Source organism: Callithrix jacchus, chromosome 2, assembly GCF_049354715.1.
Source record: "Callithrix jacchus isolate 240 chromosome 2, calJac240_pri, whole genome shotgun sequence".
Lineage (NCBI taxonomy): Eukaryota > Metazoa > Chordata > Mammalia > Primates > Cebidae > Callithrix > Callithrix jacchus.
The window spans coordinates 141,181,314-141,202,495 of NC_133503.1; the positions used below are offsets into that span (position 1 = coordinate 141,181,314).

The window sequence follows — 21,182 nt, forward strand, 5'->3', positions numbered from 1 at the left end:
TTGAAGCCTGGCTAGTTTAGTTTGTGTTACTTTAGGCAAAGCTCTTTAGGGACTATAATGGAAAATGTGTGGTTTTTACTGGGACCATTCCTCCTCACCAGGCTCTGAACAAGTTTTCCTCTCTCCTGTACTGTGATACTTTCAAAACTGCTGCTTAGCTTTTTAGTGTCTTAGAAGCTGCTTTCTGTTTGGTTTCTCAGTTCTGGCCCTGACGATGTACTTAGTAATCAGCTTCATAATCAGTAAATGTTTCAAAAGGACACCAAGTGAAAATATTGGGCTCACTTCTGTGTGCCTTTTCTCTGGGATCTTGCCACATATATTCTTGGTAGCTCTGAATTCCAAATTTTCACCTCTACAGCAAGTGAGACTGTAGCAGTCTTTGGGTAATAGTACTTGCTCTTCAGCAAATATCTGGATGGTAATAAAGCTTCAGTGAGTGAAGCACATTGACTCATGTCAGTGCATTTACCTTTTATCCAGGACTTTGGTCTTGGAAGTCCTAGTTGCCTTGGTTGCTTTCTGATTTTTTCAAAGAGCTTCACTTTTGCATTTTAAAATTTATCTAGGTTTATATATTTTCAAGGTAGAATTAATCTGTTACTTGTTATTTCATCATAGCTGGAAGTGACAGTCTCCTATCTGTAAATTTTAGTATTTTTAATGGTAAGTATTCATACATTTTTTGTGAAATTGAAAAAACTTCAGACATTTGGTAAACATGATCTGACCAGCCTGACTAGAACAAAACATGAGTATAGTGGAGTAGTGGATATGCCTTTTAAATATAATATGTGTCATTACATATTGTCACTGTTAACCCACAGTTCTTCAAAATAATCCTCTTGCCTTGATGCAAATGAATGAGATCATAAGCTCAACTGGAGCTTTTTTGATTTTGAAACCTTTTCAATATCTTTGTTTTTTACTTTTTGTACCATTCTACCCAGACCTATAAAATGTGTCAAATCACAGCTACTTGGAGGCTGATGCTCAGTCACAGATATCAACAGCAAAGTATGAACTTGGAATGATTCATTGATGAAAGCTTAAGGGGATTTCTATTTTCAGGTTTTGATATTTCTTTCTTCAAACTTTCAGCGGTTGATATTAATTATGACCATTAAACTATCAGCTGTCAGATAATTTACTTATTTTTATGACAATCTCTAACAATTCTAATACTATATATTTTTTAACTTAATCACTGAAACAAGAAGAACTACATTACCCAGAGTGGCTAATGGTGCAAGAACATAGGCATTTTATACATCTGCAAAGCTTTCTGCGTGCCACGAAAAATACATGCAAAAAGCTGCACAATTTTGCCTTAAATTTGTAATTTTTATATAGTGATTTGACTTCAGTGTATTTATAAGGAAATCAATCACACATGTATTAAAATATACAAATATAAATATGGCTTAGCCCTATTTATAATAGTAAAATATTGGCAATAATATTAATTAATTTTAAACATCCAACAGTAGGGCACTGCATCATAAAAGTGTCACATCCATGGTATTGAATTACATGCTACCATTTAAAAATACTATTTTCGAAGAATATTCAGTGATAAAGCAATTTGTAAAGTAGAAGAATATCATTTTAATAGCCAACTGGTATTTGAACTGCTATCCAGCCTTCAACTGACCTGCTTTCTTTTGTTTAACCCTTCTCAGTGTTTGCCTCTCTTCTTTCCTTTCCTAGTTTTATTCTTTATGGTCACATAGTTTCCTTATTCTAAGACTGTAACACCAATTGCAGAGAACTCTGTCTTTCCATCTGCAATCATTCAGGCTCCACAAAATGTAGCATTATGCTGTAGATAATCTCTCTATTTTTTTTCTCTTACTTGTGCTCGTGCTGTAGCTGAGAGGAATTATATTCTGTCCTTAGGCTTTTGGCTGGAGGAAACAACCTCCTAGTTAAATCCATCCTGAAAAAGACTCCTTCAGGAGTTATTGACTTCATGCTTCCGATGAAGGACAATCAAATGTTCTCCTGGCTGCAATCCTTCGCACAGGTCTCATGAGCACAGGACATAGTTTTTCCAAAATAATTATTGAATTAATTATTACAATCCAAACTCTCATTTCCTTTCCTATCTGGCTCCTCTGTTCCTGGGTGTATTTATGCTGCAGTCCCTACAGTTGCTGTTGCTAGTGAACCTTTGCCTCCTTCCTTTTCTCTGAAACCTTTCAGTTGCTGCCTGGAGCTGAGAGAAAGACTGGAAAGAGTCAACGATGAGTCCATAGATAGATGCAAGAAAAGACATTCAGAAGGAACACTACATCTTTTTCCTCCTATCCTTTGTTGTAGAATATTACAATCACCTCCCACCATTACCACCTTGTTTTCAAACAAGAATATTTTATTTAACAAGAATATTTTATGTTTATTGTAACATACACCAATAGTGTCCTTGCTAATTTAATCCTGTCGAATGGAAGATGGGGTTCAATTCACTACATCTTCCCAATCTCATTTACTTCTCAGGTTTTTCTGTTGTATTTTTAGCTGGATTCTGTTTTATGTCTTTTTTTTTTTTTTTTGAGTTGGAGTCTCGTTCTGTCACCCAGGCTGGAGTGCAATGCTACGATCTCCGATCACTGCAGCCTCTGCCTCCTGGGTTCAGGTGATTCTCCTTGAATCTATAGGTGCACGCCACCATGCCTGGCTAATTTTTTGTATTTTAAGTAGAGACAGGGTTTCACTATGCTAGCCAGGATGGTCTCAATCTCCTGACCTTGTGATCCACCTGCCTCAGCCTCCCAAAGTGCTGGGATTACAGGTATGAGCCACCGTGCCAGCCTGCTTTATGTCTTTTAATGACCTTATCATCAACCTCCTGCTGCCCTGCTTTTTCATCTCTCTCTCCTTAAATGTAGTTCAAACGTGTCCCCAAGTCCCCAAATAACAAACCGGAGTAAATATCCTGCAACTGAGTATTCAGTTTAGAAAAAAAAAAAATCAATTGTTATATAAAGGGTAGTTCCCCCTGAGAACTCATTTGAATGAGATCTGAATATCTGTTTCTCAGGATTTAATAGCATTGCCTCAGCACCTTAGCACATTGCCTTCACAGCTGTCTGTGCTCAACACTTCTGACCTGTTATCCCCTGAGATGTTGAAGAGCAGAAGCTGTCACTATCAAGCAAAAGGAAGATTTGTAAATTGCTCCTGTTGGGGGGGGGGGTGGAAATCTGGTGATTGTTGGTATTTAATGGCTCAAATTGGGTTTCTAAGTTTAAAGTAATTTTTAGGCTTGATGCTGCCTTGTGCAGGTTGTCTCACATAGGAGGATTTGAAATGCCTTGTGGACCATGGCTTGAGTGTACCACTAATGAAGAGTTAGAGAGCATATTATACATTAATAATGTTCTTCCAATAACAAACATCTACTCTACAGTAGACACCAGGCCAGATAAGGACTGGCCAATGAAAAATGAAAAAGCAGGGTTCCTTGTTCCAAAAATATTCAGGGCTGGGCACGGTGGCTCACACCTGTAATCCTAGCACTTTGGGAGGCTAAGGCGGGTAGATCACTTGAGGTCAGGAGTTCGAGAACAGCCTGGCCAATATGGTAAAACCCTATCTCTGCTAAAAATACAAAAATTAGCCAGGCATGCTGGCACACACCTGCAATCACAGCTACTCGAGAGACTGAGGCAGGGGAATTGCTTGAACCCAAGAGGTGGAGGTTGTAGTGAGCCAAGATTGTACCCTGGACTCCAGCCTGGGTGACAGAAAGAGACTCTCACAAAAAACAAACAAACAAAAAACTATTCATAGTGTCAAGCAAGTGACAACAGAACATTAAACCAAGCAAGGGGACATAGTAAGTACTGATCCTATGTGACCGGATCGGTCACTCACCCCGAAGCAGGCCCTGACTGGGGTTATGGTTGTAAACTTTCGAGGGAATCAGGAATCAAGACAGTAAGGACTGGACTAGTTCTTGCATTCTGATCTTATGGGACCCAAAATGTTCTAGAATCCATTTATGCAGATTCCTTAAGCAGCCACTTGACTGTGGACTTTACTCTTGGCAATTACAGTCGCGCTCCCTGACTGCTCACGTGTGGTCCCACTTTCCCTGGTTTCAGTTTTTCGTGGTAGAGTACAATAAGTACAATAAGATATTTTGACCGGGAGAGGAAAACTACATTCACAGTTTTATTACAGTATATTTTTTAAACTATTCTATTTTATTATTAATTATTGTTGTTAATCTCTTACTGTGCCTAATTTATAAATTAAACTTTATCATGGGTCTGAATATGAAGGAAAAAACATAACATATATTTTGTTCAGTACTATCTATGGTTTTAGGCGTTTGCTCACTGGCGGTCTTGGATAGGAAGGGGACTACTGTAAGTAGAAACGAATGCTGAAAGATATTATCAGAGTTTTAAACTGTTCTTAAAAAAAAATTCAGCCAAAGCCGCAGACCCAAAACTGCCAGAGGGGCTATTTCTACTCTCCCAGACAGTCAAATTAGCCTGTCTCGCTTTCAAGTGATTCGATTCTTTACGTACAATGGATTCAGCTGGAAAATCTTGCTTGAAAGGCTGGAGGGCATCATTGTCTCCTTTCCGCAGTTATTTGGCCTTGGAAAGCAAAGTGGTCTCTAGGAGCTTGGGGCAGGGCAGGGCTATGTTTTCCTCCTAAACTGCAGGACAGGTATGTATTCTGATTAAGTTCTGACTTGGGGACAAATTGTAGAAAGTGTGGGCAAAGTGAAGTGTGGGGTCTCCCTTTCTGAAGGTGCTTGTCAGTCCCCAGTCCCACCTTTGTTTCTCCAGGGGGTTCACTGAGAGGGAAACAGGAATCACTAGGGTACATGCACTGAGTGAGTGGCCTCTGCCTCTGAAAGTCACAGGAACCCACCTTGCAACAAGTCAAGGCTGACGCTTATAAATGCTTGCCCTGAACCAGGCATTGCGCCAACCTACATCACTGCAGTTACTCTGTAAGGAGAATAACTGCATCATCCTGTGTCTCATTATGCTCATCGTCATAGAAATAAGCTCTGCAAGGTGAAGTCGCTGGGATTGTGGCCTCCAATACCTGTATCCTTCACCACCACACAGTTCTCTCTGCTGTCACTGTTGGAGAATCTGGGTGTGTGGGGGTTACACGCCCCCCATGCTGGGGTAATGCCCCAGCACAGTTCCAAAAGAGGCAGAAACCCACTCTGCTGTTGTTTTCCCCAGTTCAGAACACACTCTGGACAATATTTTGGTGAGAGAGGTGTTAGTTGTCACGATTCCCTGGGGTGAGAATTCAAGGAGCTAGGCTTCATCTGCAAAGTGAAGGACAGTCAGTGGCACAGACAGCCACAAGCTCTGCATGAGGGGGGAAAAGGTAGGATGACCCTGGTGGCAGAGCCTGGCAAGGGCCCAAGGAGCCTTCTCAGAAAGCTGGGGGAGGTGACATGGCTGGTGACCACAGCAGAGGGATGTGAAGGTGGTGGGGCTCAAATGCCCAACAGCAGCTGACGGCACCAGAAAGCAGGGCCAGGGAGACTGTGATTCATTCAGCTTGGATGCACTTACCCAGAATTTTGAAATCAGAAAATCTAAAATGAATTGATATCAGTTTCAGCATACATGTGAGCTTTGTGTTTGTGTGTTATCATTCTGCATAAAGTTTATTGTGAATTACATGGGGAGGATGGCTAGGAACATGTGTTTGGGACTTCCAGCAGTCCACATCTAGCCCCGAACACCTGCATATCCTCCTAACCTATGAGCCCTCCAGCTCATATAAAATCCCTTGGACTGTCCTTGTGCCTAAACCCAATGACAGAGATCCCTCTTTGAAAGGGTAAGAACTTTCTAGTATCTCTAAGATGGTAACAATCTCTTAGTAGTTAACCCAGCATAGGTGATGATAGTAGACACAAGAATTTTCAAGATACAAGATAAGGGCCTGGGGCTCAGGACAAGAAAGAAGGTGCTAAAATGGGTGGTAAATGGCATCTCCATCGCCTAGAGCTGCTTGTGTGCACATTCAGTTGGTTCCATCCTTCAGTTTAAATACCTTTTCCTTAATTTCACCTACTTTACCTGAGAGCTCTCCCCTCACATCGAGCTGAAACTCCAACCTCTCCTGAATGCAGAGACCGGATTTTGTGTCTGACCTGCAACCCTCTCCACATGGGCCATTGCTTACATTAAACATTATCACATTCTAGAGGACATAGAAAACCTCTTGTGTATAAGATGATGCTAAAATGATAACAATGTCTTTTATTTTATACTAACATATATTAACTTATCACACAGTAACTCACTTAATTTTCATGCATGTTGTATGAAATGGATGGGCATTTATATCCCCATTTAAAGATAGGGTGGGTGACAAAAATTGCAGTTAAATAATCTGTCTAGAGTCACACCATAGATGGGGCTGCCGGATTCCCAGTCTGAGGTCTCTCGTGATTTCATTTTGTCTTGGAATCCTCTACAGTATGCTAGCTTTAAAACATGTTTTGATATTCATTATCTTATTAGTTCTTCGCATAACCCCACTGGGGATGAATTATTAACCCCATTCTGCAGATAAGGACACTGAGCCTCAGAGGTCGAAGGCTCACTATTCTTTGTATGGTACACTCCAGATTTTTGCTACAGAACATTCTTGAGGAGAGACGGGAAGGGGTGGCTCATGAATATGGAGGAGGAAGACAATGTGGGATGCTGAGAAATCAGTTCAGAGGAAAAGTTCCTTACCTCCTCACCCCCACCCCAACAGCATGGGGGAATAAAACTTAATCATCTGTTGTGAAGAGCTGTTTTCAAATGAAGTGAGAAAGGCTAGTCCCCTGGGAGCAGAGAACTCTCTGGTGGATGTTATAGAATTAATGAAAAGGTATTTAAACGGAGGATAAGGAAGATAATGAGAAAGATGACATTATCAGAGTGAACTTAAGCACTGTGCCTTGCCTCACAGAAAACCCACGTGCATATTTCTTGAATTGAGTTGAATCCAGTCCTTTGGTATGCATTTTCCTTTTGAACAGTCTAATGCCAATTCAAAAGCGAAAGGAACAGCCGGCTTTCTAAAACATTTAGGCTTTTGCAAGATTTCAGGTCCTTCAGACTCCTATAATTACCCTGACATTATTGCTACATACCAATTTAGTGTCCAGATTGAAAAATAGAATAAATGTTTACCAGAAACCCATTTACTTGTCAACCTTGACAATGAATCTGGAATGAGAAACAATATTCTCTGAGCTAAAAGGTGTAATTTCACCACCCGATGAAGTTATCAATGTTTCATCAATTGAAAATCAATAAACTTCAATCAATTCCTGGGATCTTATTACTTTAACTTTTGCATGGCAAAAGGGCTCTCTGGGCCTGAGAGCTGCAGGTCTAGTATGGTTTTGTCTTTTTCATATAATCAGCAAAGCTCAAACTGCTTCCTGATTGAAGAAAATTGCTCAGCAACCCCTGGCAAATGATTAGAAAGTGTTTTCCCGTATCCAACAATGACCACAGGAAGTGAATGCAATTGGAGAAGCCCAGGCTCTCTGCAGGTCCTTGTTCGTTTCTTCTCTTTCCTGTTTTATTTTTATGTTTTAATTTTTTCCTGTGTTTACAGTGGTGATTTGGAGTTACCTGGGCCTCAATCTCCTCCTCAAAGGAACAGAGTGACTTCCAAGGGAAGACTGCTTCAGGGAACATCCTGCATTGCAGCCCCAAATATTCCATTACCTCCAGCCTTTCCCCTGTTCTAGGAGATCTCAAGATTCTGCTAGACACTCCTGCTCAAGTTCGGGTGGGCTTTTTCCTTGCAGGATTCTAGCTAAATCTTGAGATAATCGGTTCTTCCATCCCTCTGCACCTATGTATACTGTTTTGCCAAATTCCTTCCAGTTACTGGCCTATTGATAGCACACTTCACTGTTTTTCAGAATAATTTTTTAACTGTATTCTAAAATATGTTTTTGGCCATTTCCATAGGAACTTGGGAAGAAAAGGAACAGTTAACTCTGCAGGCTCAAATCAGCGTCTTAGAACGGAAGTCTTGACATCCTTTTCAAAAACAATTACTAATACAATTTATAGTTCTGTTTATGGCATAAGAGAAAAAGCCCACGAAACGACTCAGTAGTGTAGGAAATGAATGGTTTATTAAACTGTTGACTGTGCTGTAATCCTGGCTTTAGAATTATTAACTAACAAATCCATCATCTGGGGGAAAGCTGGCTTGCTAGAGATTAATCCTTAAACTATTCTTATTTGGGGGCATTGTTGTTTTCGTTTTTATTTGAGAGAATTTTAAGAATTGTTAAAGAACATTGTATATGTTTGTCTTTAAAGTTAAAATAGGAATAACCTGTGTTTTAAACATGGCTATACACTCCATACATTTTAACTGTTTGATTTTTTAAATGGTAAAAAGGAAAGAATTTCAACAAAGGGCTCTAAAGGTATCTCGTTAGTACCAAAAAGGAGAGAAGGTGTGTTGGTTAGGATTAGACTGATGGCAGGTCCCAGAAACGAACTTAGTTAACTTAAGATTAAAAAGAGGATTTATTATAAGGCTATAGTGCGGATTGGTGGGGGAGGGAGGTGAGTCTTCCAGAAAGTTCAAACACAGGTGAGCCTAGAGTAGGTTATCAGTTACAATGCATTCAGTTGCCAGTCTTGGAAAACTAGGTATAATGGACTTCCTCCTGGCTGGAAGACCAGAGGTAGGAAGGGCTCCTAGGTCGCTTTGATTAAGCAGGTCAATGATGGGATCCAGTGTCCTCCAGTTCTCTACTTGGCTTTCACAATACCTGCTTCATCCTTACACCATGTTCCATGTTCCCTGGTCACAGGAGAGTTACTAACAGTTTGTGAGGTTAAAGCCTCCTTGTCCATCTTGGCCTGAGTTCTTAGAGACTGAGACAAAAACTGATGTGTTAACACTTTATTAGAAACTGGAGTGTGATTCAAAGACATAGGATGAGGAAAAAGGAGAATGAGGTAGAAAAGGTGAGAAAGCAAATAAAACAGGGGCCTGCAGAAAGGTTGCATGAGCTATTGTATCCCAGGACCATCTGTTTGGGTGCACAAATGGAAAAGAACTTATCTACCAGAAACGTTCTGGCCCTGGTTTTCCACTAATTATAGTCATCCCCATGGAACCTAATTCCTACTAGTTAAGTCCCCAGGTTTCTCCAGGCAGCTTTTGGGAAAGCCAGAGCTCCCCTACAGAAGCTGGGAAGGCAGTACAGAAGTGTAGCAATCTCTCTGCCAACTTCTCCATCTCTGGCAATTGCAGTGGCAGCAACAGTGGCTGGGATCCATAATCCTGGGTACAGCAAGACTGTTGGTGCCTTATTGGGCTATGAGCAAGGCAAGTGCATAGATCTGGGATGGCATATAAACTGAGCCCAGGCCGGGAGTGGTGGCTCATGCCTATAATCCCAGCACTTTGAGAGGCTGAGGCGACTGGAACACCTGAGATCAGGAGTTCAAGTCCAGTCTGGACAACATGGTGAAACACTGTCTTTACTGAAAATATGAAAATTAGTTGGGCATGGTAGCAGGTACTTGTAATCCTAGCTGTTCCAGAGGATGAGGCAGGAGAATCACTTGAACCTGGGAGGCAGAGGTGGCAGTGAGCTGAGATTGTGCCACTCCACTCCAGCCTGGACAACAGAGTGAGACTCCATCTCAAAAAATCAATTCAAGACAAAACAAAACAAAAAACTGAGCCCAATACATCATCCCCATCTGGAGTGGGGGATCCTTTCCTGAGGCAGTTGGAGAAGGCAAAGAAGTCTTTCCTGGAATCCCCAACAATAATCTTACCTTGTAATATAGTTTGGGTGTATGTCCCCAACCCTATCTCATATTGAATTGTGATTCCCAACGTCGGAGATGGGGCCTGGTGGGAGGTGATTGGATCGTGGGAGTGGTTCCTCATGAATGGTTTAGCGCCATGCCTCTTGGTACTGCCTTCACTATAGTGAGTTCTTGTAAGATCTGGTCATTTAAAAGTGTGTGGCACCTCCTCCCTTGCTCTCTTGCTCCTGCTTTTGCCATGTGACATGCCTGCTCCTACTGTACCTTCCGCCATGAGTAAAATCTCCCTAAGACCTTCCCAGAAGCTGAGTGATGTTGGCGTCATGCTTGTACAGCTTGCAGAACAATGAGCCCATTAAACTTTTAAAAAATAAATTACCCAGTCCCAGGTATTTCCTTAAAGCAATGTGAAAATAGACTAATACACCCAGTTTCCTTTTCTCTACCTAGTAGCCCCACTTGTCTCTGAACCAACACTTGAACCCAGGGAACAGGATTATGAAAATCTAGGCTGCAATCATTTGCTCATTTCCAAAGCCTGCTTGGCTAGCTGTAGATGTCAAAGTGAAAACCCAGGCAGTTCCCAAAAGAAGGAAAGACAAATGTTGAGGAGACAACCATAATGTACACTTCTTTAAAAATGCTTAGAAACAGAACCCAGAAAACAGAAGACTGTGTTTCTCACTGTACTCATTAATTGTGCATTGCTATAAAAGAATATCAGAGACTGGGTAACTTATAAAGAAACAAGACTTACATGGCTTATGATTCTGCAGACTACACGAGAAGCATGCTGGCAGCATCTGCTTTAGGTGAGGACCTCAGGAAGCTTCCCTTCATGACAGAAAGCAAAGAGGAAGCAGGTGGGTCACATAGCAAGGGGGATTGAGAGAGGAAAAGATAACAGGCCTCTTTAAACAATTAGCTCTTGTGTAAAGTCATTACCCCTCATTACTCTGCGGAGGGCACCAGCCATTCATGAGAGATCTGCCCTCATGACCCAACACCTCCCTCTAGGCCCCACCTCCAACATTGGGGATCACATTTCAACCTGAGATTTAGAGGGGACAAATATCCAAACCATATCATTGTGTCCCTGACCTCCCAAATCTCATGGTCTTCTCACATTGCAAACTATAGCCATCGCTTCCCAAGAGTCTCCCAAAATCTTAACTCATTCCAAAATTAACTCAAAAGCCCAAAGTTTCATTTAAGACTCAAGGTAAGTTCTTTCCCTGTAAAATCCAAAACAAACTATTTACTTCCATATACAATGGTGGTATATGCATTAGGTAAACATTCTTGGTCCAAAAAAGAGAAATCAGCCAAAAGAAAGGGGCAACAGGCCCCATGCAAGTCCAAAACCCAGCAGGGCAGACACTAAACTTTAAAGCTCCAGTATAATATTTGACCCCATGTCCCATATTCTGGGCACACTGGTGCAAGGGGTGAGACCCCAAAGCCTCGCACAGCTCTGCCCTTGTGGCTTCTCAGGGTGCAGAAACCTTGGCTGCTCACACCAAGGAGTTGGAGTTTAGTGTCTGCAGCTTTTCAATATCAGGCTGCAAGCTACTGATGGCTCTACTATTCTGGGTGCTAGAGGGTAGTGGCCTTGTTCCCATAGCTCTACTAGGCAGTGCCCCAGTGGGAACTCTGTGTGGGGGCTCCAACCTGACATTTCCCATCAGCACTGCCCTAGTAGAGATGCTCTGTGAGGGCTTCTTCTCTAAATCAGGCTTCTGCCTAGGCATCCAGGCTTTCCCATACATCCTCTGAAATCTGCGTAGAAGCTGCCAAGCTTCCTCCCCTCTTGAATTCTGCATACCTGTAGGCTTAACACCATGTGGAAGTTGCCAAAGTTTATGGCTTATCCCTTCTGGAGCAGCAGCCTGATCTGTACGTGGAGCCCTTTGAGCTGCTGCTGGAGCTGGAGCAGCCTGGATATGGGGAGCAGTGTCCAGAGGCTGGGCCTCAGATCTGGCCCCAGAAACCATTCTTCCCTCCTAGGCCTCTGTGCCCGTGATTGAAGGGGCTGCCTCAAAGATATCTGAAATAACTTCAACGCCATTTTCCCATTATCTTGGATATTAGTACCTGGCTCACCTTTGTGCTTTCCCCACAACCCACTTGGATTATTCTCTTGAAAATACTTTTTATTTCTCGACTACAGGGACTGCTGCAAATTTTTACCCTCTGTTCTCTTTTAATTATAAGTTCTAACTTTAAGTCACTCCTTTGCCCACATCTGATCATAGGCCGTTAAAAGAAGCCAGACCACCTCTTGAATACTTTGCTGCTTAGAGATTTCTTCCACCAGACACCCTAAGTCATCACTCATAAGTTCAGCCCTCCACAGAGCCCTAGGACATCAACAGAATGCAGCCAAGTTCTTTGCTAGGGCGTAACAAGTGTGACCTTTGTTTTAGTTCCCAGTAAGTTCCCATTTCCATCTGATACCTCCTCAGCTTGGTCTTCACCATCCATATTTCTCTCAGCATTTTGGTCATAACCACTTAACAATTTTCTAAGAAATTCCAAACTCTTGCTTCTTTTGAGCCCACCAAACTCTTCCAACGTCTTCCCCTTACCCAGTTCCAAAGCCACTTCCACATTTCAGGTATCTTCATAGCAACTCCTCACTCCTCAGTACCAATTTTATGTATTAGTCCATTTTTTACCACTATAAAGGAATACCTGAGACTGGGTAACTTGAAGAAAGGTTTATTTGGTTCATGGTCCTGCAGACTGAAACATGGTGCCAGCATCTGCTTCAGGTGAGGACCTTAGAAAGCTTCCATTCATGGCAGAAGGTGGAGGGGAAGTAGGTGTGTTTTGCATGGTGAGAGGGAGCAAGAGAGGGAGGAGGAGGTGCCAGGTTCCTTTAAACAACCAGCTCTCCTGTGAACTCATTACTACTCATTACCATTGGGAGGGTACTGAGACATTCAGGAGGGATCTGCCCTCATGACCCAATACCTCTCATCAAGCACAACCTCCAACAATGGGGGTCACGTGTCAACATAAGATTTGGAGGGGACAAATATCCAAACCATATTATTTTCCATATATATTTACTTTTTTCAACTTAAGACAGACTTTGTTTCGTGCCCAGGGCATAAAATATGGCCTGCAAAAGCATGAAAGCATAGTTGTTCCAAATCTAGTCACACTCAAAAAGACTGAATCTTTCCTCTGTATTTAATTGACCCATTATGAGTTCTGTCCTCTTCTGGACCAATCCAATAGCAGCAAGGGCGATAGGGTCACATAAAAATGCCTGAAGAAGCTCACTCCGCAAAAGAGCCGTGTGGATGAGACAAGGGTATTTGCAGAAGAAAGTAACATTCATAACATGCCTCTAAGAAAACCATTTTTATAAATTTTAATGACAAATAAGTTAAATTGCGTATTTATCTTCAACATTGCTCAGGCATGACGTCTTTACAATACATTCCGCTGACTTCAGGTACATATTCAAGTATCACTTGCCAGGTAAACAGGTGAGCCAATTAATACAGTTATACCACCTGAATATTGAAGCTGCCAACCACTCTGTAAGCTCTGCCATTTTTATGTTGAAATAGTAGTTGAATATGCTAATATAAAGAAGCAAGACATATATGGTTGCCTATTCAAGGTACCAAATTAAAGTATAAGAGTCCTGAGGATTAATCCAAGAACAGAGAAGTAAAAAAGAAATGGGGGTGTCCTTTAATATGTCAGTGGATAAACAATCTTTGGTATATCCTTACAATGAATGAGATGTTATTCAGTGACAAAGAGAAATGAGCTATCAAGCCACAAGAGGATATGAAGGGAACTTAAGTGCATATGGCTAAGCAAAAGAAGCCAGTCTGAAAATGCTACATACTATCTGCTTCCAACTATGACTTTCTAGGAAAGGTAAAACTTACCAAGTCAATAAAAAGATCAGTGGTTGCCAGGGTAGTGAGGGATGAACAGGGAAGCACATGGGATTTTTAGGGCAGTAAAACTATTCAGTATGATACTGTATTGGCAGAAGACTGGCATACATTTGTCCAAACCTACAGAGCTGTACAATGCCAAGAGTGAATCCTAATATAAATTATGAACTTTAGTTAATAATAGCATATTGATATTGGTTCATCAGTTATAACAGATGTAACATACATCTGTTTCTGTAGGTGTGTCATTAAAACAAGGACATGGCTTCTAGGCATCTGTGATGACTCAGCAAGTTCAAACTCTATCTGCTGTGTTAGTGCAATGATCAACCTCCTCTTGCAGCACAGAGACTGCCAGATGTCCAGGGTGCATGGCAGGGCTCTGGGGGGTGAGATATTAATAATAGGGCAAACTATGCATAGTAGGAAGAAGGGGTAATGGTAATGCTCTACTTTCTGCTTTCAGTTTTTCTATAAATTTAAAGCTTTCCTAAAAATAAAGTCTATTATTAAAAAAGAAATTGTGGTAGGGGTATGGTGCAGGGTATAGAAGAATGAAATTGCGCTGGATAAACATGAAGGAGAAGGAAAAGACCAATCTCATTTAGCCCCTGACAGCCTTTCCCTTGGGTGTCTGGATGGAGTATTTAGGTTGTACTCCCAGCTCCATCATCCTGGGAACTTCATTCTTCCCCTACCACATGGCTGTTTCATGGAAGCAGGCTTCTACCAGGCACATTCCTTATGTGGCTGCGGTTAGACAGTCCCAGGAAAGGACACACAACTCAAGTCAGGCTGATAAGACTCGAAGGAGAGATTTGGTTTCTTTGGTTATCTGTGGACTTGTAATTATATGAACAAAAAATGGCCCAGCCAAATACTGTTATCAGAAAATAGATTTTGCTACATTTAAAGATTATAATTTGTTTCCTTCTGGAATTTTGCCCAATCTAATTGACTGATGAAGGAAGTACTTTAATTCAGATCTCCAGAATATAAACTCCTTCAGAATGAGAATTCTATCAGCACAGTCAACCCTCAAAAAACATGTGTTGTCCATGATAGCAATGATGGTCATGATGATGTTGGAGGAAGACGTTATTTAGCAAATTTGATACCAGTCACCCATAAAATAACATTATCCCCTTTTATCTTTCCATAGATGTCAAAAGGATAAATCAGGGACGTCTGTGCATTCCCCTCAGAGCTCACTCTGCTAGCGTGAGCTCCAGTGGACAATGTGTACCAGAAGCTTGAGGCTCCTCTATTGTTGAGCCACAGTCCACCCAATCTCAGATCACCACTGGAGGCATCAGGTAGGTTACCAGGAAGAATAATACACAAACCTGCTTTTAGGACAATGTCATTGTTACACTTATTATTTCACTTTCTCTTTTCTGGGCTGAGAGTACTTCACAATATACAATCTCTATTCTTGGTCTTCCTGTGAGATAAGCAGTTAGAGAAAATGGGAAATCTTAGCACATCTGAACAATAGTAAGTCTTTCTTCACAGTGTTGTCTGAAGAGTGTTGCTTGATGACATCAGCAGCCAGATCTGTGCCTTCCCTCACACAATGAGGCTGAGTTTCTGTGCATGGGTGAGAAAGCATCTTATGAGCTGAATGATAATTAGGAAAACCATTGAGAAAATGAGAGTAACAGCCTGCGAATTAAAGGCAGTCAAAATGTAAAAGGAAATTAAATCTTCGGTTTTTAAAAAAGAGAGGCAATCTTGCCCACAACATTTTGACCCTTTTCCTTTATTTCTTCCCAATCCATGCTTCTTTATTTTTTCTTGGGCCCTGGTTCATTTTCTCACTGACTTGATACTGCGTCAAACAGTTTTGTGGTTTCTGTAGGTGTGTCATTAAAACAAGGACATGGCTTCTAGGCATCTGTGATGACTCAGCAAGTTCAAACGCTATCTGCTGTGTTAGTGCAATGATCAACCTCCTCTTGCAGTACAGAGACGGCCAGATGTCCAGGGTGCATGGCAGGGCTCTGGGTGGGCATTTGTTGTTTTAGTCAATCAGTTATGCCAAGGATGGTCAGTCAAGTGGCATGGCATCATATTACTTGTCTGAGGCTTCTAATGAATGAGGGAAGGTTGCTTTAAGAGACCCTTCTTTGCCCTGTGGAACACTATAGGCGCAGTGTTTGGTATTATACATAGTTTAGTGCCAACTCATGGAACCTGGGGTTGCTCCTTTTGGAGCTATGGGTAGACTCACCCAGTGGCTTAGCTTGGTGCTTTCTAAACGTTAACATTCATATATACCACCCTAGATCTTATTAAAATGCAGATTTGGATTTAGTGGATCTGGGATTGGGTTGCCTATTCTGCATTTCCAGCAGACACTGCTGTTCCATGGACCACACCTTGAATAGCGAGAACCTTGCTAATCCAAGCTGAACACATAGTTTTACGATAACCTGCCACCATTAGCAGATAGGAGAGCAGAAGTTCATGTGCCACTGGACTTTTTCAAACATTTGACCTCCTGAATAGGGAGGGGAAAAGGAACTACCACTGAGAGAGCCTTTATTACGCCCCAGGCACAATGCCTGGTTGTCAACATTTAATTCTATTATCCCATTGATGAGAACTTCAGCAACTTGAATAAGAAAGTGATTACTTAAAACTTGGTTTGTGAGTCCCTCCCCTTCCTGACATCATGAGTAACTAATGTTGCTAAGGCAACTCGACAGGCCCAAGATGCCAAATCTGAGAGGAGGGGATGTCATGAGAGACCGAGAGCTCACGGTACACTACAGGAAACCCCAACTTCAAGAAAGACCTACCCAAAATAGAGGTGTGCTGATGCAAATCAGTGATCACTGCTGTTCTCAGGGTATAAGAATAGGTTGGAAACCTCTCTGGTGACTCATCAGCCTTCACAGTTGCCAGGAGTTATCTCTAGCTCTAGTCAGGCAGCCAGTAACTACCTGGCAGAGGGAAAGCTTTTTCTCAAGAACATTGTGATATGCGGAAAGAGCTGGCTTGAGCTCATTAATCAGAGTCAGGTGGCACAATGAACTATGCCTGGGATGGCCTTTCCTCTGGGCTTGAGAACCAGATCAGGTTGTCACAGGTCCCTATTGCTTCTGGCCCAAGCCCCATGCATTGAGGAGTATGAGTGGTGAGGTGGGGGGAGTCTCTGAAGTCAGGTAAAGACCCATTTCTCTGGGATACTTCACTGTGGCTCAGTGGATTAGGACCTACAGTGTAGAACAGTTACACACTCGAGGTATCACAGGGTTGGTCCATGCATCAGGATCCCAGGTTGGGTTCTGTGTCGGAAGTAGATGACTTAAAAGGTTTCTTGGCTGAAAATGCATCTTCTCACCTGACTATACATTTTTGTTCTCCGCTGACCATTCCAATTCAGAGCTACCTCTTCCAAGGCGGGGCTCCTTCTGACCGAAGAGACTAAGAGTAGGTGATTAGAGATGGGTTTTAATGATGTCAGGTCTTCTGAAATGTTTACTTCTCTGGAAAGTATTCTCAAACACCAAGCTCCTGGCCTAGAACTATTAACAGAGCAGAATGTTTCTTTGGAGTGTTGAAAAGAACAGAAAATCAAACACTGTATGTTCTTACTCATAGGTAGGTGTTGAACAATGAGAACACATGGACACTGGGAGGGGAGCATCACACACTGAGGTCTGTAGGGGGAACCAGGGAAGGGACAGTGGGGGGTAGGGTGTTGGGGAGGGATAACATGGGGAGAAATGCCGATATAGGTGATGGGGAGGAAGGCAGCAAACCACGTTGCCATGTATGTACCTATGCAACAATCTTGCATGTTCTTCACATATACCCTAGAACCTAAAGTGCAATAAAATATATATATTTTAAAAAATACAAAAAAAAGAATAACATATGAGAGGATTATCAGTATTGGCTGGTAACATATTCTGGGGATCCACTAGGGGTATGACATTGTGTTAGAAGCTGTGAGCAATAACGAAAATGACACTTCAAACCTTTATTATCGGATGTGGAATAGGAGCTATATATTCTGGCTTCTTAAATAATAGTTTTCTTTTTTTCATAATAAGAACCACAGAGGAGGAAAGACTTTCCCTTTACCCTCTGAGAATTTGATAACTGAGTCTATAAAATAAACTGATAGCAATCACGTTAACAGGAGAACAGGCATACAAACGTGTAATGTACATGGCGGCATCCCAGAAAAGAAAAGAGAATGTTGCAAAACCCCATGAAATCTAGAAGTCTACATGGCCCCATTGTAGGGGAGGGAGAAGGAAGGTAACTTAGGGAAGAGTAAATGATTTGGAGGAAAGATGAATGGGTGGTAGATGAGGTTTGAGGGCAGTAGTGGGCAGGCTAAGTGGGGGATTCATGATGATTGAGTTCTTTCAAAGGATCTGTCTTTAGGCAGATAAGGGAAGTTCAGAGAAAGCCCCTCCTTGCATTAGCTGTTCCCCAAATGCCCACGATTTGAAGTCATCAGCACACCAAAGCAGCATATTTGCGGTGGTATTTCCTGAGCTCCTTCAGAACAAATATGTATGGCATATTAGAGTTTACAGAGCACTTTCATGTCAAGTATGCATGTTGGTTACTCACAACTAACCTGCAAGGTAAAAAATAGACATATAATCTGCATTTTGTTAGTGAGAAAAATGAACCTCAAAGAGGCGAGGATATTTTCTTTCAAAGTTAAATAGGTGTCTCGAAGTGGATTTGGGATTAAGCTGAAACATTGTTTTTTTTCTCTTCATCACAGTGTCCAGGGCACTGGGGAGAAAATGGACAGTGGCTCTTCCCTGGCCTTTACCCCTTATCCTAGAAGAATTCTGTGTGGTGCATCTGGCTTGTGGGAGGTGTCTGCAATCCATTTCTTCTTCCTTCTATGGCCCTTCATTCTCCAATGGACACAGAGTCTTCTAGTGCAAAGCCCATGACCTTTAAAACACCCTGCTTCCAAAAAACCTATACCCCTAGATCCCAGGACTTTACCTTGGCCAGGTCATCCTCACTGCCCTTGTTTAAATGTTAAAGATGTGGGTTATCAGCAAGCATAGCGTGAACCACATGGGAGAGAGACGTGTTATACCTTGCATTGGTGCCACTTTTGCCCATCACAATTTGGTTGCAATCTGTGTTCTCCTAAATTGCTTCCATAAGGACTTCCTTGTCTTGCAAACTGATCACTTGTCTATAAGCATTTCAGATATGGGATTGTGTGTTATTCATCCTTGGAATTGCAACTCCTAGAAGACATTAAGATTAAGTGAGAGCCTTAAACACTAAGTGTTTAATTACAATTGTCCAAAGACAAAATGACAACAAATTTAGTTTAAAGATCTTAAACTGGCTTTTATTTGTGATTCTAGAATTGAACAACACTCACTCTATAAAATAAAATGAATGTTCTGATGAGGAGTTTGGTTTTGCAGACAGAAAACATCTAAGGAGAGCAGAAACAGCAAACAAATGACAGATTTGTTGTTTCAAAATTACTTTTCTTGTAAAGGTTAAAGCAGAAAAGACTTATTTGTGTAGATTAAAGCTGCCTGTTTGGTGGTTTGGCTACTATCTCTCTCATTTCTTGAAGGTCAGATAAAGACCTTAGTTTAGGCTTGGTAATATGAAACTTCAGCAGGAGAAACTCTTTTCAGTTTGGTCTGTGGGGCTTAGGGCTAGGGCTCAGTCCAAACCAATGGCCTCCTATAAATGTTATTTAACAAAGTTATTAGAATAACCAGGAGAAAAAAGCCTGGAACATTCCTCTCTTTGTCAGAAAGTACCCTATCCTCCAGGATTCTCTTCTGTGAAGGAAAAAGCTTGCAGACCATGGGCTAACTCTGTCCTTGGGAATTCAGAGGCAAGAGTTCAGCCCTGGGAGGTCGGGAAGGCATTGAGCGGTCTGCTAAGCTACACCACTGCTCTGGAGTGTCATTCCCTCATTCTTCTTGCCCATCTTCAGCCTGGTTAATCCCATTAGGCTCTGGACAAAGACAGGAGGTAAATTCCCACCCACCCCCTACCCAAGCGGTACTGGGTCTGTAGATCTGGGTGGAGTGCAGCTACGTGTATTTTTAAAGGCACCAATGTGATTGTAACTCAGGTGGCCCTTATACCACAGTTTGAGAAAACAGAAATGGCATGCAGGGCAGTGGGTACCATTCCTGGGGGGAATCTCTCTAATATGAGTCATGCCCAGTCTGGTGGCCCTTCAGTAGACAATTAAGAAAGGAATTTCTGGTTCATACCAGGACCCTTCTATGGGAATATGATGCTTCTGGTCCATCCTCCAACCAAGCCCTTCATCTACTAACTACCAGTATCAGCATTTATTAAATGCTTTCTATGTATCAGCTCTTGTGTTGGGGCTAACATGGGTCAGTGAATCCTCACAAGCACTTGATGAGTTTATTTCCTTAGTAGAGATGATGAAACATCCAGAGAGGCTAAGGAATTTGTCTAGGCACAATGTGAAAGTGGCTGTATTGGGATAAGCCATGTTTCACAGATCATCCTCTTACCACTCTGCTATGCTCTCTCCCATTGAAATCACACTGATCTGGGGCTGGGGCTTCCCTCTACCTGAAGACATTTTATCCTCTACGTACATTGTATTTCCATCCTGTGATCTAGCTGGAATTTTTTTCCTTCCTTGGCCGTTTGTTCAAAGGACTGAAATGAAGGTTAAGTAGGAAGTCTGGTAGGGAGGATGGAAGCTGGAGAATTTACTAATGAAATTGAATGAGCCTGCCTGTCTGCCATGAAATTTGCCCTTTGCCCTGTACCCCTACATGACCTCAGGGGAGCACAGGCAGCCCCTCGCCAGGCTGACCAGGGCAAGGTTCAGTGGGAACACAAGCACAGACCACCTCATGGATATGTTGGTTTTGGCAGGATCTGATCCATGTCATCCTGTATGTAATGTTTGTCTCTGTGACCAAGTAAAAAAAAAAAAGAGAGAGAGAACAGAAATGAAGAATCAGCAGTAAATACAATACTTACTAGAAATTGGTGCAAACACTTTGTGACAGACCCACAGGCTATTTGTTCTATATAAATTAGTAAATGTATAAATGAATAGTAGTAAATAAATTCTATTACAAATTAATAACTTCTTAGTATTTCTTTTTTCTTCAAAATGTAAGACGGGGAACACAGAGTTTGGATTAGTCATACCTGGTGTCCCATCCTGCTTCTGCCAAGTCCCTGAGCAAGTTATTTAACCTCTGAACCTCAGTTTCTTAAGATTTATTTGTGGGAAGTAATATCTGCTTGAAAGAGTGAGATGTGAAGATTAGAAATAATGCATCCAGGGGAGGCTCTCAATAAATGGTAGCTGTTTACAATAGCAAAGACCTGGAACCAACCCAAATGCCCATTGATGATAGACTGAACAGGGAAAATGTGGCACATATACACCATGGAATATTATACAGCCATCAAA

At 41.8% G+C, this 21,182-nt stretch overlaps 1 long non-coding RNA gene across 2 annotated transcripts in view; it reads left to right on the forward strand.

Moving 5' to 3' along the window:
- LOC128931370 (uncharacterized) overlaps positions 1 to 20,846 on the forward strand; it is a 696,873-nt gene extending 676,027 nt beyond the window's left edge. For both annotated transcript variants that reach the window (XR_013532289.1, XR_013532290.1), the window contains exon 4: positions 14,904 to 20,846. This is a non-coding gene — a long non-coding RNA (uncharacterized LOC128931370). The remainder of the gene's footprint in view (positions 1 to 14,903) is intronic.
- The last annotated feature ends 336 nt before the right edge of the window (positions 20,847 to 21,182 follow it).